Consider the following 15,361-nt stretch of genomic DNA (forward strand, 5'->3'; position numbering starts at 1 on the left):
CTCAGCTCTACTCCTGACCAGGGCAGTAGCAATAGGCAGGTCAGGAAATTCTTCTCTCATTGTGTCCTCGTCTGTAAACAAGGTAGGATAAAAGTGCCTCCTAAGCTTTGGTAAGGATTAAATTGGAAATTGCACATGAAGTGCTTATTATCATGCCTGGAACACAGTAAGTCCTCAACAAGTGTAGATTTAAAATATATATTATTTATTTATTTATTTGAGAGAGAGATTGTGATTGAGAGGACATAAACAGGGGGAGAAGCAGAGGGAGAGGGGGAAGCAGACTCCCCACTAAGCAGGGAGCCCAATGTGGGGGCTCCCAGGATCCTGGGATCACGACCTGAGCCAAAGGCAGATGCTTAACCGACTGGGCCACCTGGGCACCCCAACAAATGTAGATATTAGCAATATTATTAGCATCCACATTATTGAAATATTTCTTTCCATTCGAGACCCTGATCAAAAGATCCATTTTATAGGGCATTCTCCAAAACCTCTATCAATTCCTGTTTCTCTGATGGTTCACTTACTTGGTAGGTATCATTACATTCAGTCTCTTCTTATTAACTGATAGCCTGTGGTAATAAATGCATTGTTTCTTTATCTTAAATGGATTAACCAGGATATAATCTTCTTAAAGGAAAGCCCCACAGCACACATGCTAAACAGACTATAGATGTTAAGACAGCATCTGCAGGGGTTTGGCTTTTTTTTTTTTTTTTTTCTAATTGACAAGCCCTTTTCATGGATCTATGTTGAACAATGGAAAATAACAACATCAACACCAGTAAGAATAACTAGTATTTTTGAGTGCTCACGTTGTGCCTGCGATCTCACGATCCTTGCAGTTCATCCCAACAGTGACACCAGAAAGCTGGTGTGTATGTTATCTTTTTCTCTCACAGAAGTAAGTGGCTTGAGCCAACAATTCCCGTTTGTTTGTTTTTTTAAACATATCTGTGGGTTGATTGCTTAGACCTTCTGCAGGTCTAGCCTATGCTTACACATGCAGCTGCGCTTAGCTTGCAAGTTGGCAAGACGTTGGGCTCAGCTGGAACAGCGAGGATCTGTACCTCTCTTTCCAGAAGGGCTTCCTGCCAAGGACTCTTCACAGAATAGAAGCTCCGGTCCACCAACCTTGCCCTTGCACAAGCTCACACCATGCTTCCTGTGTTGTTTGCTGGTTCCATGTGTTTTGATGTCTGGTTGGCCAAAGAAAGAGTGTGCAAAGCCTAGATTCAATGTGCAAGAGGAATTCATACAGAGTGGTGCACCAGGCGATTCCTGTCAACATCAACCAAGTGCTTAACCTCGTTTTTTTTCCAACAGAGGATCCGAGGATTCTAGGCATTAAGTATCTTGCAACACAGTTCATTTTACTTGATTCTTAGTTCTAGCAAACTAGTTATCAATTGGCATTTTTTTTTTCCTGTTGGAATTTTGTTTGGATGAAGTCAACAAAGTAATGAGATAAACATACAACTTGACTTTCCTCTATGCCTCTCACACCACGTACCTGGAAGACACTATGGCAGAGGGCTGCACTTGCCACCCCAAAACCATTCCAGCCACCGTCCTTTGCTTCCTCCACTACAGAGATCAAAAAGCTGATTCTCAGACTCCTTTGCACTGGGATGTGAACATGTGACAAAGTTCTGGATTATGAGAGGTAAGCAGATTTTCCTGGGAGGACAACACCTTCCAAATATGATTTAAAAGGAAAGGAAAAAGATGTAAAAAATAAGTTTTCTTTAGGAGAAATCTTTGGACGCTTCCCTTTTCTTTTTAATAGCTTTATCGAGTTATAATCGATAACTCAATTATAGAATTGATTATCGCTGGCGTGATGAACATACTTACCACTTCCAAAGTTTCTTACTGTTCTCTTTCTTTCTTTCTTTCTTTCTTTCTTTCTTTCTTTCTTTCTTTCTTTCTTTCTTTCTTTTCTTTCTTTCTCTCTTTCATTCTTTCTTTCATTCTTTCTTTCTTCTTTCCTGCTTGCTTGCTTGCTTTCTCTCCTTGTCGTAAGAACACTTAATGCGAGATCTGCCTCTAACATTCTTCAGTGCGCGATGCGGTCTTGCTAACTACAGGCACCATGTGCAGATCTCTGGAGCTCATCCTACATAACTGAAATTTTATGCCTGTTGAACGACAATCTCCTTCCTTTTTCTAAACCTGAACATGGAGCTGCCTGGACCGGCAGCAAGCATCCTAGAACTTTGAGAATAAAAAGTACAAAGTGGAGATGATGGATCACAAACCAGAAAATGATACTAGGTCTTTGAAGATGTTACTAAGAGGCTGCATTAGCCCCAAGTTCCCCTTGTTGGCACTTACTTTTATGTGAACTAAATACAGTGTCAATCGTGACTACCTCTATGAATGGTGCTCTCTGTGACTTGCACCTGAATGTAGTCCCAGCTGCATGAAGACATGTAGAGTCATTTCAAGAGAGTGAAGTTGACAATGCAGAAGTTTTTCAAGTAATTAATGAAATAAAGAATCCAGGCAAAACTTGTATAATGTCAACAATCTTGGTCATTCTGCATGTGCCAATTTGGCCTTGCTGAGGAAGGACACAGTTGCCAAAATTACTGAAACAATTAAGTCATTGCTTCTGTCTCCTTTGCTTCTAGAGCCCAAGCCGAGGGCACTGGTGAGGTGGGGCTGAGGCACATGACACTGCCCAACAAGCTTGCAATGTGGCCTGTAAACCCACATGTAGCGATTTAATGAAATAACATCAGAACAGTTTTAAAAATATATTTGTGAAGTTCAGATAGACACCACTAACATCATGGATAGTAATTTCTGAACCTTACCATTGCATAAGCAAAATATCCCTACAACGTCATCCAAACAAAAAATCGTTTTTATAATTTAACCCAAAGGTAACTCATGATTCCATGAACTCCATCAAACAGGTTAAGTTAAGCACAGGGTCATTTTAGGTTAGAAATGGAAACGCCTTTGGATTATTTTGCTACATACACACACTCTCTCTATGAGCACAATTAAAAAGTGTTAATCCCTGGTAGCTTCAGCAGGAATGGCTTTATTTTCTGATCAAGTCCAGGTTATTGCAGTTAATTGAAAATCTTGCTTTCACACTAAATTATGTGGCCTCAACCGAAGAGTTCAGCTCCTTTCTTCGAAATTAATTTCATGCAGAATGAAGAAAAGAACACCAGGAGAGCAGAAAGAAGTCATTTTGGGTTCCACTGATATTTTCCCCTTCTTTTACTAAGAAGTGATTAAACAATTTTAAAGAAAGGGTGCAAGATGAAGCACCCTGGTCAAGTACCAGAGAATTTAATGGGATTTTAATTTTATTGATAAAACACCTTCCATTCAAAGAAAATGAAAGTACACCTTTTGTAGAATTTGGCATCTGCTGCTCCGTTTTATGTTCACGCACCAGTTGAAGGGCAGAAGTGACCCTCCGGATCATTCCAGGAGAAAATAAACAACTCTCATATCTCAAAATAACCAGAATTGTGTACAGAATATTCTCAATGTTTCTTTGCCAATTCTGAAACCAAGGTAAAAACAAACTATTTCAGCATACCAGGTACCACTTGGCTAATCAGCTGGCAGACCAGTTAATCAGTCAACAAATATTACTTGTCATAGCATGAGGAATGAATCTGGCTAGTACCCCAGGGGGTCAAAGGACAACAGGACCCATTCCTGGAGTCCTCACAGCCAAGCTTCTCATGGAGGCGGGTGGGTAAGAACGCACACACTGTGGGGGAGCCCAGAGCAGAGGAGGAGGACCGTTGCCAGGGCCTTCTTTGGACTGGTGGTTGAAGATGCCATGCCTTAGTCACCTTGGGCCCCCATCACAGAACACCACACCCCACGGACCAGCCGCTTCAACCACAGACAGTTATTTCTCATATCTCTGGAGGCTGGAAGTCAGCTCAAGGTGCCAGCGTGGCCAGGCTCTGGGGAGAGAGCTCCCTTCCTGACTTGCAGACCGCCACCTTCTCACTGTGTCTTCATGTGGAGGGGAGAGAGAGAGCTGCTGTTTCTTCCTCTTCTTCCCAGGTCACCAGTCCTATGGGACCAGAGCCTCACCCTTATGACTTTGTTTAACATTAGTTACCTCCTCAGAGAGCCCATCTCCAATCAAGGTGTCAACATGCACACTTGGGAGAAACGTGATTCAGTCCCCAGCAGTCCCCTGGGCTGGAGCAGACCAGGAAAGAGCTGGGCCAGTGTCATCTGGCTGCATGACAGCGAGGCTGGGACACCTTCAGGGGTATGAAGTCCAGGTCTTCCAGAGGCCACTAGTGTTACATTGTCAGATGTAAAACCTTCAGAGACTGACTGCCAGTGGCCCCACCTCCAGAATTTGTTCTTGTTTCCTCCACAGGCCTTTGCTTTTCATCCCAACAATCAAAAATGGCCCCCAAAACCATTAAGGAGATGAGAGTTATAATCTCTGCCTTCACACACACATGATTTCCAAAGACAGTGTTGTTACATGAAAACTCCTTGGGATGACTTTTTGGTCGTGGTTCTCTATTATTTGATGACGCCACATAAGAGATCTCCTGCAGAGGTTGACCTGCACACTGAAGACGTGGGGCTTCTTCCCCTCAGGCCCCTGTCGAAATCATATGCTCATAAAAGCAGAGATTTGGGTGTGTTGGCTCATGTTGCAACCAAGGGGCTCAGAATACAGCCCCTGGCACCCAGCTCCCGCACTCGGGTTCGCAGGACAGATGGCTGACATGCCCACAGCACTCGTGCTCCTGAGCACCTTCTCATCCTCATCACCCAGGAAGGGCACCGTTGGCCCAGATACTTAAAATGGCTTTGCGTGTGGAGTTAAAATGGATGTATCTGGGCTGCTCTTCCCCCGCCACGGCCAACAGCGAAACACCAGTGCTTAGATATTCATTGAGTAAAATCGTAGAGAAATGAGTCAGCGGGATTTGAATACCCTGAGACAAGTGGAAAAGATTTTTATGAAAAAAGTGACATTTTCGAAGCAGCATTTAAAGACCCATCTGGCCATCATGCAAAGCATTCACGAGAACTGGAGGGAGGTGTGTGGCCCAAGGAAGAAGATGGGAGTACAGATGGGCCAGACACAGGGAGGGCCAAAAATAGGACAGTGGCCGTGGGGATGGACAGGCTGCTATGGACTGATCTGAGGGTCGCTGAGAAGGAAAAGGCTCTTCAGGTCTTTAGAAAGCGAAGGAAGAAAACGTGCTCTCGGGATCTCAGGCTTATGGGCTTGGGAGAGAGAGGTCACCATTACCAGGTGAGAGGAGTGACAGCTTTTCTGCCACCTTGGCAGTTCCCATCACAGAAAGTCTGAGTCCTAAAGAGTCCCACCACTTGCTAAGGCCATAGAGCACTGAGAGAGTCAAGAGAGAGGGATGGGGGGAAGAAGGCTAAGGAGGCATGTGGGCTCTACTTGGGTGTACCAAGCACCAGGACGTGACCCTCTCTGTGCTGCCTTATGGGTCAGACACTGAGAATCTGGAGGAGAAGGACGTCGACAGGCCCACATGTCCCTTAAGCCCTGTCCTGACTTCTCTTCTGAACGGCCAATGGAGGCTGCACCAGCCTCTTTCTGGGCTCTGCTTTGACATCCGCTTCTAAACAACTTTCAAACACATTTATTTATCCATTTGTGTTAAAACAAACTCTTGTATAAAAGCAGATCAAAGTCGAGTGGTCCAATTTATACAACAGATCAATGGGGGCGGGGGAGTGGGATGTGCAGCATCGCACCTGCCGGGCCAACTCGCATCCTCTCCGCAGACCAACTCGATGCCTCTGCAGATTCTCAGCTTCCAGAGGCAGAACCATCATGTCGTCATTTGTTAGCAAGGAATGGGAAAAATACAACATGACGAATCTCTTCCAGGTCCTGAAGTAGTTGAAATGACCCCCACCCTGACCCTGAAACACAATATTTAGATCAAGTTCATTGGGACAATTAATTGCAAAACATAGGAAGTAACTTTGAAGAAAATAGAGTCACATGGACTTCCAGAGACTAAATATTCCAATAGCATTTTATTAGGAGGAGCAGGGAAGAACCACTAATAAAAATGCGTAGTAGCATTGCCTATATGGACATCCTGCAACAAGATCTCTGTCCCCCGGGCAGACATTTGGAGTTGCTTTTCCAGGAGCGATGGCGCGCCTTGCTGTGACCCAACAGTATACTTTTGCAAAGTGGTTGGCCAACATTCTGGAATGTAGTCTATGGCTTTTCAATGAATTCTTTCCTCTGAGCAAACAAGCTGGCTCGAGAGGTACTGCACACATGGTCACTTATTCCCATTAGCAACCCCAAACAAGCAAACGGCTCTACCCAAACAGTAGGAGAGGCTAGGTTATTTTTAAATGTGCTCAGTTTAACATGTTTCACAATTAGTGATTTCCCAACAACACAAAAAATTGTACAACCGTTAAAATTACACGAGAATTCAAAGGAAGGCAGACCAAGCAGGGAAAGAGGCAACAGAGGGCAGTTCACGTGTTATAAATGAATGAAAACAACAAATTCCTACCTAGAGAGACTATTTCCATTTTTGTCAAGTCCTAGTAAAAGCTAGTGGAGGAAGCAAAGAGTTATATGAGTTTTGGTGAGAAATACATTCATCTCGTGTTTTTCTCCCAACAGGCTTCTTGTATTAAAAATATGTATGCTCCAAACGAGCTTTGAGGAATGTGTCTGTGAAGGCAGTCTGATTATAAAGCCCAGGAGATCGCAGCAAGCCAGAGACGAGGAGGTTTCTTGGTTTCCCAGGATGGCAGTGCCTGCTGAGTCGGTTCAAGTCAACAGGACGTGGCTGGAAATCCCACAGTCCCAGTCCCCATGCAAGGGGGGCGTCCCTAGATACGGAGGGGGGCGTCCAGCCCCAGCCACAGATGTCTCACACGGACATCCAGCATCACCAGTACAAAATGTTATCTGGTGGAAAACAAAAAGAAATTTACATTAAGTCCACATTTTTATTTCTCAATTTTCAATGATTACCCCTGATTTTTACACAGGCTTTCCACAAGCCCTTTCCTCTGGATATCACCCGAAATCAGCAGTTCTCACATAGTTCAAGGATAGGAACGGACCTGGCTTTTCACGCCTGACTTGGACTCATGACAAAATAACCAACGAGCCAATGTTATGATGAGCCTTGCTTTATGAAGAGACTCGGCAAGTATTACCTGAAGGAACCATCACTTACTGTGAGATAGTCATTTCTCGAACCATCCCTTTCATCTATAAATGAGGAAATGAGTCAGCTTTGCTAAGTGTTACCTCATCATCGCTGCCTTGTTATTCAGAGGGAATAGGAGCACATTTTGTTACTCACACAAACCTGGGATCACCGAGTGTCCAGGGCCTGTTGTTACCTCCTCTTCAAACAACTACAGGTTCTGTTGTCAGAGATCTTAACTGTCTCTCTGGTTGGAAGAGTGCCCGGCCGGTCACAAGATTGCATGACTCATTGCAACTGCTCAACTTTAGCTAAGCACAGAGCTGAAAGACCGAAATCAGCTCTGTGATGTCATCTCTTTTCTATGTATCTTTAACATAGTTGAGATACAGGGGTTGTTGAGTAAGTCACAAAGCTTTCAAATGAGAAGAATGTGTCTCGAATGCTTAGGAAAGCAAACCATCTGGGGTTATGTTTGATTACAAACAGGAAACCTGCGCCAGGAATCCGGGTGTGTGGTCTTGGCCGACACAAAGTATTCCACAAGGTTTTTTAGGATCCCCGAGCTGGTCACCTGGGTTGGTCAAAGTTTAACCCAGCTGAAATATTTGGGGCTTTAATCACCCTTCCGTGTTCAGGACAGATTTGGGACGCGTCCTCACGTAGGATTATTTGAAATCTTCAAAAATAATGAGAGTTCCTAAATGTGTCTCGGAGTCAAGAAAAATAGAAAGTGTTTGCAAGAGTAGGGATTATCAGTAACGTCTCTCTCTCTTTCTCTTTCTTTCTCTCTCTTTATTCTTTTACAATTAGTTAATGAGCAAGCATTGCTTGTATAGTGACAAATATTAAGTGGACAGGAATGTTTCCAGCTTCCTCAGACTTAGCTCCATAAGAGGTAAAAAAAAAAAAAAAAAAAAAAAAACACCAAAACAAACTGAGTAAGTCAGTTGACAGCTACCTCCTATCTTGTTGCTACCTTTCACGGTGATGTAGTAAAACTGCATGACTCAAAATGAGATCACTGTTTACCTAACTGCACTACGGCTCCCAGCAGAGCCTGTGTGAAAGGGGCTCCTCAGCCACCAGCTATTGTAACGCTAGCAACAATCTCTTCTAAGAACTTGAATCACTCCGTTCGGTAAAGGCCAGCCAAGACGAAGAACACACACAGGTCACTGTGCAGCCAAGATAAAGGAAGTATTTTTAATTAAGCTGATGATACCACTTCCTCGGGTTTGGCTTCAGCTGGAAGATTGGAGAACAAAACAAGGCCAGGAACGTTGCAGCGTTTGGGAAAGGTTTGGTATCATGTGAAAAGCTATGTGTCTTTCAAATTTAGCACATTATTGTTTAGCTTCCTCTTCTCCACCCCCCCCACCACCACCACCACCTGTATTGTCTGTTTGCTTGTTGGAGGTCCTATGAAAATATAGAAGTTTTGTCAGACTCTAAAGAGGAAGTCAAGTATTGTGATAAGATGACATATCGCGCTCCCTTACCCCCAATGCACACTGCTTGTTTTTGAAGAAACTTGTTTCCTGCTCATTGTTCCGCTGGTTTCGTGAAGGCTGGAGGGTCAAAATGGTGTATATCTGTCACTGAATTGTTCCTTAAAATATCACTTAAGTGAGAACCTTTCAACGCTCCACTCTGCAGCCAGAAGTCCTATGGACCCCCAGCACCCGGCCCCCGCGACAAGGCTGGTCGCCGGAACTCTGGATGTCTGTGCCCCTGTTGGGGTTTCTCCTGACCGTGGGCCTCCCTGCTCCATGTGCCAATTGGTGCCCCGTCTCATCTGTCATCTGTCCTATGTTCACGGCCTAGTATTGATCATGTGAACCTCGAGGGATTACTAGAAGCTGTATCTCATCAGAACCAAAGATTGGCAACTTTAGAGGCTGGGTCCAGGCTTACAGACAGTAACAAAAATAATATACAGACCCCAAAAAGTGATTCTTAAATAGATCATTTCCCAATGGCGCCCTTCTAGACAGATTTCAATAGTTAGTAATGACCAGATAAATACGTTTTTTTGATAATGTGGATTTCTCTGAAAAACTACAGGTGGTGCCACAGCCCTCATAGAAACTGATCTTATGCTTGGAAAAGCTTCGTTTTAGGGGTGGAAACTGACAATGTGACTTTATTTATTTATTTATTTTTCTTGGCATCTTGTTTAAAATGTATCTCTTATGCCAGGCCAACACATCAAATTGTCCCCATCATGTCACAATTTAGTCTTAAATTAGTCTTTTTAGCCAGGCTAAATCCTCATGCATGGAAGCAGGAAGCCCTCCCACGGCTTCCTCTGCCTCTGGGACAATCACGGTATACTTTCTGAATCCAAATAAAATTATTAATTTGACAAATGATTTTTTCAGGTTGGTAATTTTACATATATATATATATGAAATGGCTTACGCAGTTATAAAATCTAAATTACATGTACTGGGGGCTTTCAATATATTTTATTCCAGCAAATTGAAAACTCCTTTCAATGGAGTAAACCCGTTGAAAATCAGCTATCTTGCAGAAAACATAAAACTCCTAGTGGCGACAGTGGCCGGCAAAACTGGATCTCCAGGAAGAGGGAACGCGATCATTGTCAATGGCAACATTCCTCTGGTTTTATTGTCACTCAGTAAAACTACACTTTACACAATCTCAGCTCACACTTTCTCCCTGTCTCGCAGCCCCTCCCACCAGCATCTCTTCCTTGACAAGTGCTTATATTATAGCTGTTCAATAAAAGTAGGTGCAAGATATTCAATATCTTGCTTGATTTTATTGATGAAATAAAAGCAAGATATTGAAGGTTTATACATACATATTTATATACTTGCTTTTAGTTGACATTTTGGGTCACATTCTCAAAGGACTTGTCATGCCAATTATACAAATGAGTAAGAATTAAAAAAAAAAAAGAAAGAAAAGAAAAAAGAGAGAGAAACAGAAAAGAAAGAGATTCACCTGCCAAACTGGTAAAAAGAGAGGTTAGCCACTACAGGGAATTCCAATTAACGAATTTTCAAAAAATTAAATTACTGTTTCATAAAAGCTACTGAGACAGTTCATTTCTACTCAGTAGGAAATTGTTTGATTTAGTAAGTTTGAAGTGAAATTACTTGGAATCTCTGTGGCAACTTTTCTAGATTCAGATCACCTTTTTTTTAATTGTCTTTTCGATTAGTATGGGACAGAGAAAATGTATATTTTATATATAAATATGCTTATATATGTATATATATTTATTGTTATAGTGTTATTATATTTAATAACATATAATTTAATATATAACTATATTTACTACATATATTTTACTATATATAAAACATATGTAAGGTTATATCTACTTTATATATGATATATTTATACATTATACCCAGTTACAGGTATACTTACACACTCACTTATACACACAAAGAGAGGGATGTCGGGTTCTTCTCCCCATCCTGAGTTAAAGACAGCAGCATAACTATCATCATTCTGTATTTCAAGAAACACCATCCTGTCATGCTATGACGCCAGTTAAATATTGTGTAATTATTTTTTCAGTAGACTTGAGACATCTGATGATTATTGATCTCTTTCCAAATATCTTAACATCAAGATCAAACAAAGCTGTGAAGAAGAAATGATCCAATTTCAGTCTGATATGGGGCCGACTCTTATTGAGTCATTTTGATGTGACATCAGAAAATGGACCCAAGTAACACTACATTTTTGGCTTTTGGAGCACGTGGAGTTCATGTAACTAAGGGGTCTTCAGAGGACCCAGCCTGAAGAAATAACCAAGACAGGGGACAGTCACTGTCTTCAAATAGTTACTCCCAAGAAAGGAGTGTGCGTAGTTTCATACCCAGGGGGAGATGGCCCGAATTTATGAATCACCTGGGAGTTGTAAAAAGTTAAGTCATGAGGCATCTGGGCGGCTTAGTCAATTAAGCGTCTGCCTTTGGCTCCGGTCATGATCTCAGGGTCCTGGGATCGAGCCCCACATCTGGCTCTCTGCTCAACAGAGATCCTGCTTCTCTCTCTCCCTTTCCAGCTCTCCCTGTTTGTGCTCACTCACTCTCTCTCTCTCTCTCTCTCTCTCTGTCAAATAAATAAATGCAATCTTAAAAAATAAAAAAAGTTAAATCACAGAAAACAGGCTTCTCTCTACCTCACCTTCTTATGAAGTTACTTAGTGGGATTAAAAAATATTGCTATTAAAATATTATTGTTACTTAGTGGGCACCTGGGTGGCAGAGTAAGTTAAGTGTCCAACTCTTGGCTTTGGGTCAGGTCATGATCTTGGTCATGGGATCAAGCTCCACATTGGGCTCCACACTCAATGGAGAGTCTGCTTGAGATTTTCTCCCTCTGTCTCTGCCCTTCCCATCTATGCTTGCTCTCTTTCCATCTCAAATAAATAAAGAAATCTTTTTTAAAAATTGATATTAATAAATATAGTACATGAGGTATATTTATCCTAGAACTCATAACATTCATGAAACAGACTCATCTGGTCACATAGCTGGCTTAATAATCATTAGTTCATATTGGAAATAATACACTCACCATGTCCCATCTCTAATTTAAAAAAAGAGAGAGAGAGTCTGTTTGATATTTGATCATCTCTCATGAGTCTCTAAACTGAAGATTCTCATTATACGAAGAACTAGCCCATTTTTTAAAAAAGGAAATTGATTGTTGATTTGCGAAACCCATGTCCTCTCAGAGACAAATCTAGGGCAGCTGATGAAGGTAAAGTGGGGGCAATGGGGCGAAGCCATGGTGGTGCTGAATGCCTTGGGCATGAGTGCAACTTTCATTTGTGAGTTTATCAAGAGGTGACTTGGTAACTTGAAACCCACAGTAGTTATATATTTTTAATACATAAGTAGTCTGCTCAAAGGGTTAATTGAAGAATCTGATTTGACCAATCAGACTGTGTATGTGAATTCCAATGGGTAATAGAGTGTCACATAGAAGAGAAAATCCTCTCCATAGGGAATTACAAAAATGAAACACCCAGTTCTTTCAAGTGTTGGGCATATTTGTTTGATCTGAATTAAGTCAAAATCTTTCTATATTAAAAAAAGTTAGATGAGCAGATAAAGAAATCTATCTTAGAAGCATCACTTTATGAGAAAATGAACTGAAGAGGTAACACTGGCTAGTAAATACTGATTTCTGCTATTCAAAAACCCTGCTGATTAGTGCAGGCCCATCACACCCAATAAGAAAATAAGTGATGTGTATGGAAGAAGAAATTTCAATAATAATGAAAATATTATTTTAAATATCTCATATTGCTAATGTCTATAAGGATAACTAGAATCTCGATTGGAATGTTCACAAGGACAGGGCAGCAGGGAGAAAACATGCTTCATAATCATAAACAAAAATAATTGAATGAAAAATAATAAAAATTAAAAATCTTATGCAGTATTCAAGACATTATCTCAGATGTGTTTCTTTGTCAAGAATTAGGGGTCCCTACTAATTTCCAAAGAACAATAGGATCCATTAATCCAATGTTTTTGAAAACCGGAAATCACAATAATTAGTTATTTAGCATATCTAAAATAATCCCCCAAATCCCAGTTCAATTGAACTCAACAGCTATGGCCAGCTCAATACCAGAGCTGATTATTCTGAGAGTTTCATTAACCCAGATATGTCTCAAGAAATGAAAGAGAAGGAAGAAAAAATGTCTCCAACTAAGTAACCCTCCAGGGGCTGATTAGACAATAATGTGTTAAGATTACCGAGTAAAACAGTTACTACACGATTGCAAACAATAAATGTGCCTGTTGTACTGAACATTCCACTTTAAACACACACACACACTCTCTCTCTCTCTCTCTCTCTCTCTCTCTCTCAAAGAAGCATAAGAGTAAAGGTATTTTTTAAATGACATCAAACTTATTTTCCGTCCTTGGGCATCACACAGCTTAAAATCCAGGGACCACTGTGGATGAAAATATTCAAATAATTCTACATCCAAAATCATTCTAAGGAGATGATATTGGCAAACAAAGATTAAAATGAGTTCAATAGCACCTTCAACACAATCACCCAGAGAGCTTGTAAAAAAGCAGACTTCTGGGCCTCTTCCCACAACGTCGTCACGTGTATCTCTGTTTGTATGTTAACCTCCCAGGGGGCTGAGAGTTTGAGGACCACACAGTGGAATTTCCCTGCAGGAGCCCCGAGCTCCAAGTCCACATGCATTGCTTTTGAGACAAGTGTGTGCTTGTGTGTGTGTACTTAGTCTTTAAAAATGCTCTGTGTATATATATCAAAAAGTAAATAATTTTATTCTTAATATTTGTGAACTTTTTTTTTTAATAGGCTCCATACTCCACATGGAGTCCTATGTGGGGCTTGAAGTCACGACCTGAGATCATGACCTGAGCTGAGATCAAGAGTCTCAGGATGTTTAACCAATGGGACCACTCACAGGCACCCCAATCTTTGTGAACTTTTAAATAACACAATGTTGTTACAACCTATTATTACTTAATTTAATTTAAATAATATCATTATTATGTTATGATTTTTGTGCACACATCTTAGAAAGGATGGATGGATGGATGGATGGGTAAGTTAGGATAGATAAAAATACAGATAAACTCAGAGATATAAAAAAATCCCTCAGAGATATAATATGATAAAGATATAAATAATGATAATTTTTAGATTATGACTTCCTGGAAACGGATGTTACTTCTGTTTTGCCACCCTATTCCCAACATCTAGCAAAATGCCTGGCACATGGCCAGTAATCATTAGGTATCTGGCGGTGAATAGTAATATATACATATAGTACTGTTTACATTTCAACAATTCTAACAGTGAGTTTCAAATTGCTCTAGAATCTCCATAGAATAATGTCTAGAAAACCTGCTATCTGGTGCACCCCTGGGGGCCTTTCTGGGTTATCAACCTCTACTCACATTCCTCATTGGCAGAGGCACCTTGGACTCTTCTGGATGGGGTGTGGGGTTGGGAACAGCACTCCACAGAGGAATGTCTTATGTATCAGCTCCCGTTGACCATAAGCCTGATACCAGCACAATCCATCTCGGCTCTTCATTTGGATTTGCACCAAATCAGATTGCCATGGTGTCAGCCTCAAGGACTAGTGCCTGACTGGCAGGAAAGATGACCAAAACCCCCAGACATCTTGAGCTCAGCCAGCTCAGTGCTGCAAGGGGCCGGGTCTCAGACTGTCCTAATATGATTAGGAGCAGAGGAGAGTCCACGATAGAGGGCCAAGTATGAATTCAAGGGTTGGCTCCTGAGAATTATGATTAGGAGTTAGGGCTGAAAACTTGGTGTTAGATAGAACATGTTTCATGGAGCAATAGTACACTTAAATTTGCTTATTTTTAAAAAGATTTTATTTATTTATTCATGAGAGACACAGAGAGATGCAGAGACACAGGCAGAAAGAGGAGCAAGCTCCCAGCAGGGAGCCCGATATGGGCCTCGATCCTAGGACCCCAGGATCAGACCTGAGCCAAAGGGAGATGCTCAACCACTGAGCCACCAGGCGCCCCAAATTTATTTTTCTAAAACAAGGAGCATTTTGAAGTTAAAAACTAATAATAAGTTTTAAAAAAAACAACAACATTTTGCAGGGCAACCATTCAATTCATTGGCCCTTTCAGCGAACAGTTATGAGCAACCCATCTGCTCCACGTACCCTGAGCGTCGCGGATGGAATCACTGGTGAGATGGCAGTCCTACTTTCCCTGCCTGGTGGCACCCAGGCTCTGCAAACCGTAGCCCTCGGGATAATCCCCGCCTGCTGCCTATTTTTGTAGGACCGTGATCTCAGAATAATGTTTACATTTTTAAATGGCTGGAAAAAATCAAAAGAGGTTATATTTCTAAAACTTTATGGAGGTCTAACTGACCCCTGACATTGTATCCACTGTATGCATACAACACACATAACACGATGCTTCTGTGTTTGTAGGAACTGTGAAATGATGACCCGATAAGTCTAGTTAACGTCCATCGGTATACATAATCACAAATTTTTTTCTTATAATGGCAACCTTTAAGATTTATTCTCTTAGACGCTTTCAAACATGCAGCACAGTGTTATTGACCGTAACCACCACGCTGCACATCCCATCCCTGGGATCGAAGTGTGTGTACATATT

General features: G+C 41.5%; 1 long non-coding RNA gene across 2 annotated transcripts; it reads right to left on the reverse strand.

Annotated features, from left to right (window-relative positions):
- Positions 1-6,013: 6,013 nt before the first annotated feature.
- Positions 6,014-7,714, reverse strand: LOC144313382 (uncharacterized). 2 transcript variants are annotated; one of them, XR_013379041.1, is made up of 2 exons: positions 7,356-7,714; positions 6,014-6,946 (listed from the first exon to the last, which is right to left on the reverse strand). It is a non-coding gene; the product is annotated as an uncharacterized LOC144313382 (long non-coding RNA). The 2 variants fall into 2 exon arrangements; XR_013379040.1 differs by having other exon boundaries at positions 7,350-7,714.
- Positions 7,715-15,361: the final 7,647 nt, after the last annotated feature.

Source organism: Canis aureus, chromosome 5, assembly GCF_053574225.1.
Source record: "Canis aureus isolate CA01 chromosome 5, VMU_Caureus_v.1.0, whole genome shotgun sequence".
In the NCBI taxonomy this organism is placed as follows: Eukaryota; Metazoa; Chordata; class Mammalia; order Carnivora; family Canidae; genus Canis; species Canis aureus.